Here is a 12,891-nt window from a genome sequence, read left to right as displayed (position 1 = left end):
ATGTCATTATGTCGCCATTTTGCGGGATGACATATCCTTAGGACGACGACGGACACATTTTATACAATCTCACCAGGCATACGTATGTTTTTGACAACACAGAAAGTAACGACAGACGACCAAGTAAATAAAAAAAAAGAAAGTAGACAGACTAAACTTAAAAAAAAAAAATCGCATATGCATTGGTCTGTAGTCAGGTGTCACGCGCAGGGGTTTACCCCGTCTAAATGTATGCGTGTAGACTTCTTTCTTTTTTTCTTTTTGCTAGTGGGGAGTCAATTTTCAGCACTTTCTATGAGTTGAAAATACCTAGGCTTTAGCACGCCATGTCAGTTTTTTATCTACGAAAATATATTTGAACTCGGAATAAACACAAAGGTAATACGGAGATTTTTGGAACTTCGTCAAATCGTTCCAAAGGTCCTTGCCTCGGATGTTAGATATGTCCGTATTTGAGAGCTGCAGACCTAGACAGTTCAAAAATAAATTTAAAATAAAATTCGTATAATAAATGTTGATTCTACGGAAGCGTTAAAGGTCCATCAGACGCTAATACGTTTTATTACGTTACAGGCGCAGAAAGATTATACAGATTATTAAAATGTATTATTATAGTTATTTTTGTCTCAAACGTCTGTTTTCGTACAAACGTGTTAAAAATGTTGAAAAAACACCCATTTTTATAAAAAATGATTTTCCTAATACCATGCATATGTTTCTTTTCATGCACTGCTATATTTTTCCTTACACTTTACACGCCCTTAATATAAAAAGACCCAACAGTATGCTGCATTTAATTATCATTTTATTGTTGAATCTTTGTATAACATAACTTAAATTCTGTTTGCGTTATATTTGCGTACATAGAATAATTACAACAATGTCAAAATACATTACTATTTCTATCGTTGCTACTACAAAGTTTACAAACCAAATGGTATTATAGCTCTTTGAATTCAAATGCCTGATATGAACATTGTCTTGTATCATTCGTCGTCAGATCTTTGCATTGAGCGAAAATGCATTCACACCTTATCATAATGTCTCAACAAAACATCAATTTTGTCACGGAGAAATAAATTTAACATTGCATCTTTCATAGTGAGTTAAATGAGCATATTACAAAAATCGTATAATTGGGGCTCTCGGTCAGATCATCAATGGTAAAAGACAATGACGACATGTGCCCTCACCACGACGTGCACTTTATCATAATGTCTCAACAAAACATCAATTTTGTCACGGAGAAATAAATTTAACATTGCATCTTTCACAGTGAGTTAAATGAGCATATTACAAAAATCGTATAATTGGGGCTCTCGGTCAGATCATCAATGGTAAAAGACAATGACGACATGTGCCCTCACCACGACGTGCACTTTATCATAATGTCTCAACAAAACATCAATTTTGTCACGGAGAAATAAATTTAACATTGCATCTTTCACAGTGAGTTAAATGAGCATATTACAAAAATCGTATAATTGGGGCTCTCGGTCAGATCATCAATAGTAAAAGACAATGACGACATGTGCCCTCACCACGACGTGCACGTGATCCCCAACGGTGAGGATAACGGTGTTGTGTGATAAGGGCTTCTATGGCTAAATAAAGTTGACCCCAAAATAATTGTCACGCGTGTATTTAAGAAACTTTATATTGCTAACCTTTACAGAAAGCTCGTCGCCAGCTTTGAGTTCCGCAAGTGACGAAACGTAGCTAGAGTAAGAATTAAAATATCTGTTACTGGAAACCGTATGTGGTTGTACATTTGACACTAATTCCCTCCCCTTCCAATCAAGGATATTGAATTTAAATATGCCATGCTTTATAGGTTCAGTGGTATCGTTTACATTTGGCTTCCCGGTTGATGGATTACATGACTCAAATAAATCAACGTAAGAGTAAATGAAATATGTGCCATCTACAGGTACGGCCAAACGACCATTTCTGTATCGAATGCCGTATCTTTCGAATACGTTGTGTCGTCTAGTTCTCTGCCATGACGCCATTCTCTTACAGATACCATGTCGGCACCAAAATCATCTATAAACAAAAAACATGTTTTAACTACTCACTTCCTTTGCTGCTAGATTTATTTCTACATAATGAGTATTATTACCATTGCGGTCATACAAACTTAATACGCACGTGGCTAAACCAACACATAAATGAATAAATGGATATATAAAAGTAACCGAGATACTTAATGGACAACTGTATATATCAGGTGTATGCATACAAAATACCCATATCAACCACACATTACATAAAGAATAGTACAAAAGAGAGAAACAGGTCTCTTATTTCCATTGTGGTCGGTAAAAATAAACGTTATCTGACATAGGCATGCAAGTCAAAACCTTATTCAAAGACTAATATTATAAGAAAATCACATTAAAAGTAATTCAAGTATTTCAAGATATGTATCAGTCTTTGGGAAGAAAGTAACTCAAATATTTATCTAGGGGATTTTTACTGCTTCTGTTGCTCCAGCTACTACAGTCAAGAAATGAAAACGACGTGCCACCAATGCCATTATCATAAGGAATTGAGAATTTGATTATTAAATTGATTTGAAATAATAGTATCGTAATATCGTATTTTTAATTTTATGGTAATATATGTATTTCTTATTCATTACAATCTAAAGCTATGATGACAGATGTAGTAAAACAGTTTCAAAAGCGTGTAACTTTTATGATAACAAAGTAAATATACCTGTTGATGGATTACCACCTTTACATGGATCTGTGTGAAGTTAGCAAAATAGCAGAATGGCAGAATAACTCCAACAGAATAGCAGAACAGCAGAATAACTCCAGCAGAATAGCAGAATGGCATAATAACTCCAGCAGAATAGCAGAATAACTCCAGCAGAATAGCAGAATAACTCCAGCAGAATAGCAGAATAGCAGAACAGCAGAATAGCAGAACAGCAGAATAACTCCAGCAGAATAGCAGAATGGCAGAATAACTCCAGCCGAATAGCAGAATAGCAGAACAGCAGAATAACTCCAGCAGAATAGCAGAATGGCAGAACAGTAGAATAATTCTGTTGTAAAGGCTTGTACTCTGTATATTCTACATGCGTATACCAATGCATGATTACTTTCCTGATTTTAATAAAAATGGATTTATGTCAGTAAGTATTTATAGGACTCGTTTGAAATTTCATTATTGTCATTAGTTGGACTGAGACAGTCAGGGTAGATAACTAAGGACTGATTGTATGTCAAATAACCTCCCTTTGTTTCAAATTAAAATGGGTATATATCCGTAACTAATGAAGATACTGATCGAAATTTCATTTATGCCACCACATGGACTTGGACAATCAGTTTAGATACATATTGACTGGCTTTATGACAAATTACCTCTCTGCATTTTATATGTAAATGAATATATGATAGCAGCTTCTAACTAGATTGGTTTTAAATGTTATTGAAGTCTGCCAGGGTAAGGAATAGTCATGCTAGTACAAAATTGCAGCATTTGAGCCTAGGACCCTTAAACTTGGCATAGAGATTGGCCTTGACTATACCGCGACCCTTAGGTCAAATCGGGCTGTTACAAGAAAATATGTATCCTGATGATATTTAATGTGAATAGCTATGTGATATATGTCAAAACCTGATCTTATCATAAAGAGAAATTGTACTCAGGTGGACAATATAGGGCCATCATGGCCCTCTTGTTTATTAAAATGTTATTTAAATTCCAATAGTTTTTATAGCAACAAAATTTGTTATGTCTCAATATCTGTTGAATATATCTCATTGTGTATGTATTAAGGTAAATGGTAGGGAGTTACAGACTGCTCTTAAATGTGATCCTCAGATACATGTAAAATGTCATTTCAAATGCGACTGTATCTGTTTAATAAATAAGTGGGCTGGAAAATTTATATGATCAGCTTTTTATGTCTCCAACCACACAGTGGTGTGGGACACATATTGATTTACTCCTGTCTGTCTGTGTCTGCGTCTATCTGTCAGTCAAAAATCTTGTCTGCACTCTATGTCAAACATTTCTCATCCGATCTTTACTACAATTAAATAAAATCTGTTTGACCATAAGACCTTGGCAGTTTTGACTAAACTTATTTTACATTGTATTCAGAATCTTTTGGTGTCATTTTCAAACTGTTTTCATGAATTTCTGCTGGAGTTATTCTGCCATTCTGCTATTCTCCTTTTATACTGGAGTTATTCTGCTGTTCTGCTATTCAGCAATTCTGCTGGAGTTATTCTGCTGTTCTGCTATTCTGCTGGAGTTATTCTGCTGTTCTGCTATTCTGCTGGAGTTATTCTGCCATTCTGCTATACTGCTATTCTGCTGGAGTTATTCTGCCATTCTGCTATTCTGCTATTCTATTGGAGTTATTCTGCCATTCTGCTATTCTGCTGGAGTTATTCTGCCATTCTGCTATTCTGCTGGAGTTATTCTGCCATTCTGCTATTCTGTTATTCTGCTGGAGTTATTCTGCTGTTCTACCATTCTGCTATTCTGATATTATGCTATTCTGCTGGAGTTATTCTGCCATTCTGCTATTCTGCTGGAGTTATTCTGCTGTTCTGCTATTCTTCTATTCTGCTGGAGTTATTCTGCCATTCTGCTATTCTGCTAGAGTTATTCTGCCATTCTGTTATTCTGCTGGAGTTATTCTGCCATTCTGCTATTCTGCTGGAGTTATTCTGCCATTCTGCTATTCTGCTATCTTCACACATACATGTCGTACAGACCATTGACTACACAACTCAAAATGATATTACTAAAACATAAACTCATACCTTTTTAGAAGTCAGGCTGCTCTTTTCCAGTGAGTTTGGCGGCTGGCTTCATTTCCCAGAATGCTTTATCGTAGATACTCATTAGGCGGACTCTGTTCTTATCAAGATATTCTTGTTGTCTTTTTTCATCTTGTGTTTTAATTTCGTCATATTTTATTGCAGTTATCTATAAAGAAAAGATATATTGAAATAGATAAATATATTAGAACCATTTGAAGTTGATACCGAATTATAAAAATTTAGTTAGATGTCTTAGTTCAAAATAATACATGCACTAAATTTAATGGTTTTAAAGATGAAACATTATTCACCGGAATTGGAATCACAGCATACACGGGAGACATTAGGACACTAGTCAAGAGCGCCGGTTAATAAATAAAACCATCTGTACAATATTTGATAATTCACGTACAATGGTTTAAGTTTGTAAAATTAGTTATTCAGTAAAATATTTAGAGGAATTTATTCTTGTATTTTATTGATCTTGACGAAAGTTAGTCCAAATCTGATTGTATACTTAAAATATTTAAACTTTGGATATGCTTGTAAGAAAAAATCCTATTAAATATGAAACTTTACTTACTCTTTCTAAATAATCGTGAATACCTGCCGTTGGCCTGCATTTAAGAGGCCCTAATTCACTGGTAGACACATTTGATCATTTCTTACTGTTATTGGCAAATCGAGCATAGTCCACACCAGGGCTAGAACTGTAGCCAGACATAAAACGACACTAACTAGTACAAATATAACAGTAAATTTTAGGTTAGTATTCATTTTTATTCGTTTAGATTTATAAACTTACGTAGCTATGCACATGCTCGCTAACCCGATTATATATTTTCTGACACTAGGTCTGGTTTACATACACCTGTGAGAAATAAGTCCTCCTACTACTGTTTTTAAAAGCGGAAAACTACATCATTTTTGCATAAATTAACTTTTGAAAAAGGCCAAATTACATGAATTATGTTTGATGTCTTGATGCATTCATTACATGACTGTTTTTTCTGTCAATTATGGATGATAGATGATACAGACACTTGCAAATGTTGTATTTGTTTCGTTTTATATCATTCTATAATAAAATCTTTCCATTGAGAGGCATGTTTGTTATCATTATTGCTTATTCATCTAAGAATTTATTTTTGGTTATAAATAATGATTTTAGTCAGATTTTAAGCCGCAACATTTTCTGATATTTACAGTTATATTTTCTTGTCTTAGTACAATGTTCATAACACAATTTCACTTACAAATGAATGGTACAATAATCTTATAAGGCAAACTATACATACTTGTTTTAATATAACTTTTTTGATTTCTTTGGATACTCTGCAATCCTGCATATGGTTTAACTTTTATAGTGTAGATGGACTTTGCTTAGTAGAACGCATTTCTAATGCTACGGAAAGATATTTTGCGTTTAGTATTTTATCTACCGTATAACACCTCCAAAAGTTTCCTTTTTTAAACAGTAAGTATGAAAGTGCAATGAATTTCTTAACCATTATAAGACTTAAATTAGGATACCTGTAGTTATTACGACATTTAGTGATGACACATATAGTTGTATAAGTTTCGTGTATGAATGTATTATTTTTATTTTTGAGTCATCATACTAGGAAAATTTTATCTATGAAATGTAATGTATTTATATATATGGTGATATGTTCGTATATTTGGTAGTTTATTTATTTATTTTGTTGGGTTTAACGTCGCACCGACGCAGTTATAGATCATATGGCAACTTTCCAGCTTTGATGGTGGAGGAAGACACCAGGTGTCCCTCCGTGCATTATTTTTATCATGAGCGGGCACCTGGGTAGAACCACCGACCTTCCATAAGCCGCTGGATGGCTTCCTCAGAGGAAGAATTAAAAGCCCCAAGTGAGGTTCGAATCCACATTGATGAGGGACCAGTGACCTTAACCACTCGGCCACGGAGGCCTCATATTTGGTAGCAGTTATCTAAGAAGTTCTGAAGTAGATTATAAAAGAATGTTTATTTGATTGATATATAAGCGGTCATGTTTTAGTACGCCACCAAAATCGACGTCTTGATTAGATATAACAAGAAGACTTTGCAATATTTTTTTTTCAAAATTCTTCCGACAAATGCATATAAATCTGGTGGAACACAGTGGAAGTGATACATGCAAGAATTAAGAACTAAGAGGATAAAATGTTGGTTATTTATATTGTTGATAATTATGTTGTAGTAAATCTACATTGACAAAAAATCATATTTTGATAATTGCTTTATTGAAGGATTTAAGATGCAAATTGTACTTGAGTAGTACTTTTTTCACAGTACCTTTATGACTTCACTGTTTGTGTGTGTTGTTTTAACTAATATATTGAGCTATTCATTGAAAGGTTGAAAGTATGTTAAGACATACTTATTAGATATATTACGCTCAACCGATTTCAGCAATCAATGTTCAACTTTTACCTACATTGAACAGATAACATAAAAATTGGCATGTAATCCGGTTTGTTAACAATGAAGCATCTTGGTAAGCAGATATTTATTTATCTATTTATTTTATTTTGTTTAACGTCGTACTGACACAATTATCGGTCATATTGCGACTTTACAGCTTTGATGGCGGAGGAAGACAGGTGCCCCTCCGTGAATTATTTCATCTCGAGCGGGCACATAGGTAGAACCACCGACCTTCTTTAAGCCAGCTGGATGGCTCCCTCACATAAAGAATTCAACGGCCCGACTGAGGCTCAAACCCACATCGATGAGGGAAAAGTGAAGTCAACGACCTTAACCACTCGACCACGCAGGCCCCGGATAAGCAGATAAGTCCAATAAAGTGACGCCGTATAAATATGTGTGTGAGATGTTTATTTTTTTAAGACATAAAATTATTTATCTGCGACAAAAGATTTCTTAAAATAATGACCTGTACACAAATAATCAATTACGCATTAATACCCTTAAAAAACATGAAACAAATTTGAAACATGATCTAACACAATGAAATTATAGATAATTCAAGGCTATTAAAGCGACATGCCTCCAGATCGTTCGATAACAAAAAATATTTTTAGATATCTTGAAATAAATGCTATATTTCTTAAGAAGGCTTTAAAACTTAATTACTGACAAACCTTATGTTACGGAAACACATGCGAATTTGCTATTTTTACTTCTTTTTACCATGAAAATCGAAAAACGTTTGTTACGCTATTACTCCAGGTAAACTGTCTCGATTTTAAATATCTATATATCGAAGTCATTCTTAACTACTTCAGCTATAGCGTTATTGGTTACGACGACGGGAATATGTCTTTATTGCCGCGGCGGTCCGGGGTTCGATTCCCGACGCGGTCATCTTTATTTCTTGATTTGGAATTTTTGAAATATTCTAGAAACAATAACTCATATTCAAATGTTCATAATATGGCCAAAAACTTCAATTTGAAAGAAATATTATTTTTTAGGCAAATCTGGAGGAATGCTGCTTTAAAGTTTTTTTTTTTGATAGTCATACTTTGTCATACTTTGGCATGTTTAATAAAATGTTATTAATTTGTGCCTCATTTATTGTCAGAACAATTGTTCAGTTTTAGCTGAAATTAAAGTGAAGATCATAGTCCAAGAAATCCGTGCATAAAAAGGGTCGAATTGTGCACCTTCTGTGAAAAGCATGAAATCTGGCATGGTAGTACATAAATACCATACGCATCATTTAAGACTGCCAAGCGGTTTGTGGATATCAAAAATGGCCGCCAAAATCCAAGATGGCCGCCGTAATTCAGTTTACTAAAAAAATGGCAAAACAAATGTGTGTATCCTGTAATAAAGCTTTGGAATAATAGTGGAATATATCTTACGCTTCGAATATGTTTACCATTTATACAAAAAAATCAGTATGGTCACCAAAATCCAAGATGGCTGCCAAAAATAATCTTTTATTTGAAACTGGCGAAATAATTGATTACATTACATAAAAGGATGTTACTTGGAACAGTTATATATAAAACATATACCCTTATATAAGCAAGACCATTATATTGAAACAAAAACATAATGGTCATTATATTCCAAGATGGCCAACACTATGACTCTATTTATAGATTTCATACTGACACTTGATTTTCTTTTCTAACGTATACAAGCCATGTTATATATATTGTGCGGACTGAAAATACAATTTTCTTATCCTATTTTACTTTTATTCCCTGATATTAAACAGTAATGTATAAAAGCTGGTTTCGTTTGTTTACGTGAAAAAAATTATCAACGAAAGTTGTCCTCACCCCAGCCTCACTGTTTAAATGAGGCCATAAGTTAAAATAGTATCTAAATTTTCAAAGGACAAAGGTCAGATATTGATTTCAAACCGATTCAAATAAGCAAAATATTGTTTTACCAACTTATTTCATGTGAAGTTTTTGTTCATATTTAATAATTTTAATAAATGTTTTGATTAAATGATTGTGATTACAAAACATTATGCAACAATTGGCTTGGACAAGTATATAACAGGTACTTCTAGGGTCAATAATGCATATGTTAGTGTACAGTACATAAGGTAAAAGACAAAACTGTTTTGTATTGATACTAGTTTCCTTTTCAAAGCTGAGACGAAAAGTAAAAAAGAACTTTGCAATACAGACACAGATGTATACATGTAGTATTTAAGTTTCTTAACAATTATTATTATCATGTACAAAAAATACGATTTTCAGTCCAGATGTGTATAAAAGGTATATAAATGTTTTAAACTACACATTTTAATAGCCAAACCACAATAACATATAGTTTGAAAATAGTATATAAATGTGAAAGAACTATTAAGTCCTGAATTTGTGCTATTGTCTATTTATTGTCCTGTTTATAAGCAGTCCTTAATTTGTGCTACTTACATACCCAATAATTTGTAAACAACTTGCCAACCTGCTGCTATGTATTGTTATACTACTGAAATTACTTTACCATATCTAGACCTGTTTACATAATTTTCTGAAACAGTGGTAATAATATGGCTAGTTTTTGGTCGCGGATGCAGTGTTGTTATATTTCATGGTTCTTCAGGATCGTGGAATGCGTTCAATATCCGCTATAATAGAATTCCGCTGAAGCTAATGCTAGGAGGCGTGAGGGGAGTTGCACTGCCCATTTCCTTTTATGAACAGACTCAGTCAAATCGAGTCTGCTATTATTTTGTATAGTTGTAGTCTATGCGTGCAAAAATCTAAAGACATGATTTTTATTAGTATGGCATATAGTCTTGATAATATTAGGAAAAATTAACATCTGTATAATGTTAGGCTTCTACTAATGATAAGCATGTCAGATGTATGCTCACCAGATAAATAGGGTATTAAAAAAGCTTTGTCTCATATGCCAAGAAACTGCCAATCATCCCCTGCAATGTCATGCAAACCTGAATCAAAGTAATGCAGACTTGAGAGAGGTTGTACCACTCAATGTACAGTATCAAGGGACAGTACCGCATGACTCCAGTTATGGCATATGAACAGCCACTGTATGCAATCGCTAAACAGATAAAGCGAAATAGGCCAATAACATATGGTGAGAATAAGGTTTTGATCACACCGGGTGGATTGTATTATAAAGATAGCCGCATGGAAGCCTATTTGTGACCAGCTAGACAACAGTAGGTGGACTGCACACTACACGTTGAGACTATGAATCAGTAGGCATCATGTTGTGTTTTACATTTGACCTTACCCAACTGTTGTAAAAGGCTACCCTTTGACATCTGAGACGTTGTCATCCTTTCGGAAAAGAATCCAGACATGTTTCGTAAATTTTCTACATTCTAGCCAGTTAACTGAAAAAAAAAAAAAGAATTCATTTCCGGTTCCCTCCATGTTGGGTAGTTTGCTGTCAGAAACAATTCTAGAACTACTGTCAACACTCGAGAATCTGTCTACGATTGTAACATTAAGTGAAGCATCCATAACTAATGCGGGGCTGCAATTTTAACAGACTGAAAACGGGTTCCACTAAGGGTTTATTGAATATTCACCATAGGTACTTTAACCATACATATAAAAGTTCTTCCAAGAATTTTCAACAGATTTGACATCGAATGAGAAATCTACTTGTAGGATATTCTCAAAGCTGATCCGACCCCATTATTCTGTTGTGAAAAATGGAAGAAAGCAGCACCTCCCTTGTAAGCAACATCGGGGCTTACAGTGTGGCATCTGCAATTTCCAAATGTAGTGCAATATTGCCATTATATAAATAGTTTGTTGTCCTTTCGTACGACAGAACATGTGCAACAGAATTATCGTGTCAATACTGCCATAATGGAGCTGTTAACATATAAGGGAAAACAGCCTTACTGTGAAATACCAGGAGAGGGGTACTAAACATGGTTATTTGTCCATCTCTTCAATTATTATTTTGCAAAGAAACATGTTTAAACTATAAGGGCAGGTTAAATCTTGGGTCAGTCAATGACAGAAGAACAACACATACCAACATGGGCAATCAGGGCTTTGTATGGATAATTAATCCAATGGAAATTACTATGACCTACGAGGTCAGTTATGCATTTTATGAGCATATTTTACCAAGCTTTATACAATCATGTTACGTCTCACAGTATTCATACAATTTGCTCAACTGACGCAAGATTTTCATGAAAAAAATATTTTATGGCGGCCGTTTTGAATTTTATTAGCCATGATATTAAATTCATTTATTCAATGCCAGCTTTACAATTGTTAGAGGAGCACATTATACAAATATTTAAACTACCATGCAATGTTTCAAAATATTGACAGTATGACAAAGTCGCGTTCAATTTTCATGGAAAATGTTTTGTGGCAGCCATCTTGAAATTTGTCGGCCATATTGAATTTGTTTATCCACTGTAAGCGTAAATTTTTTTGAGGAGTGTACTTCACAAATATATGTTCTAAATGTACCATGCAACGTTTCGTAATTTTCGCAGAATTCGTCCATTAGAAGAGCGTTTTTCATGGAAAATGATTTTATGGCGGCCATCTTGGATTAGGCCACCATATTGATTTTTTTTCTGTTTGCATATAGAGCTTATCTGTAGCTAAATATTACTTTCTGCTACATTTTTCTTTTTTTCTCACCATGTATACAGTTATAGTGCATGTTTTACAAAAATGTTAACTATGGCGGCCATCTTGAATTTTGGCGGCCATTTTGAATATCTACAACCTGATCCCAGTCGAAAATGAATAACAATACATCCATCTGCAATCATGCAAAGTTTCATACTTTTCACAGAAAGTGCACAACTATTTCACCAATTTCTTGGACTATCAGTTGATAGACACAAAATACAGTTAAAGATCCGTGACTTCTGATTCAAAAAGCTTTTAACTGGGTTTGTTCACATAGATTATTAATTTTTACAAATATCTCCCTGGAAGCATGTATTGCGCATTCAAAGCTGGTTGAAGTAGTTCTTTCACGAAATGAATTGACACCTTCGTGTTTTATCATGTTAGTGAACGACACTCAATGGCAAAATATACAGTCAAATAACATAGTTACGGACATAGGAAGCGATGATACAGACACCTGTTTAATGCATATAATTTCCTTCATTACTGAACGAAAATGCTCAGATATTGCATGTTTCTTGAAATACAGAGACAAATAACTTTTAGACTATATCGGTTTGAAGACGCACCTTAATGCTGAACAGATATATAATTCTGTAAGGACAAAAGAAAAGTAGTTTGTTTAAAAATATAATTTACAAATTAATTGAATCAAACGTGTCGATCGCCAATCTTTTATTAGTATTTTCAGACACGTGCTGTTTTACTTTCAGGACGAACTGGACAGTCGCTTTAAAAACATGTCTGCTCCAGTTACGAAGTAAATTATACGGTCGGCTAAAAATCATACGAAAATCTAAATCTCAATATTAAAGTACTGGAATATAGAAAACATATCATATGCAATACAAAGGGACAAAATAACATAAAACTATAAACGTACTAACCTAAGACAGGGTTAAAAATGTATTAAGATTTGCAACCAGTGTCAGACGTATACTGGTGTAAATGTAACATATCTCCGCCTCGCATCAGTATGCAATGAATAAAACAGCTT

The 12,891-nt window shown here is 34.0% G+C and overlaps 1 pseudogene; it reads right to left on the bottom strand.

Moving 5' to 3' along the window:
• Nucleotides 1-846: 846 nt before the first annotated feature.
• On the bottom strand, nt 847-5,719 carry LOC128558791 (tumor necrosis factor ligand superfamily member 15-like; annotated as a pseudogene).
• Nucleotides 5,720-12,891: the final 7,172 nt, after the last annotated feature.

Source organism: Mercenaria mercenaria, chromosome 7 (genome assembly GCF_021730395.1).
Source record: "Mercenaria mercenaria strain notata chromosome 7, MADL_Memer_1, whole genome shotgun sequence".
Classification (NCBI taxonomy): domain Eukaryota; kingdom Metazoa; phylum Mollusca; class Bivalvia; order Venerida; family Veneridae; genus Mercenaria; species Mercenaria mercenaria.
This window is presented reverse-complemented; position numbering and strand designations above follow the sequence as displayed.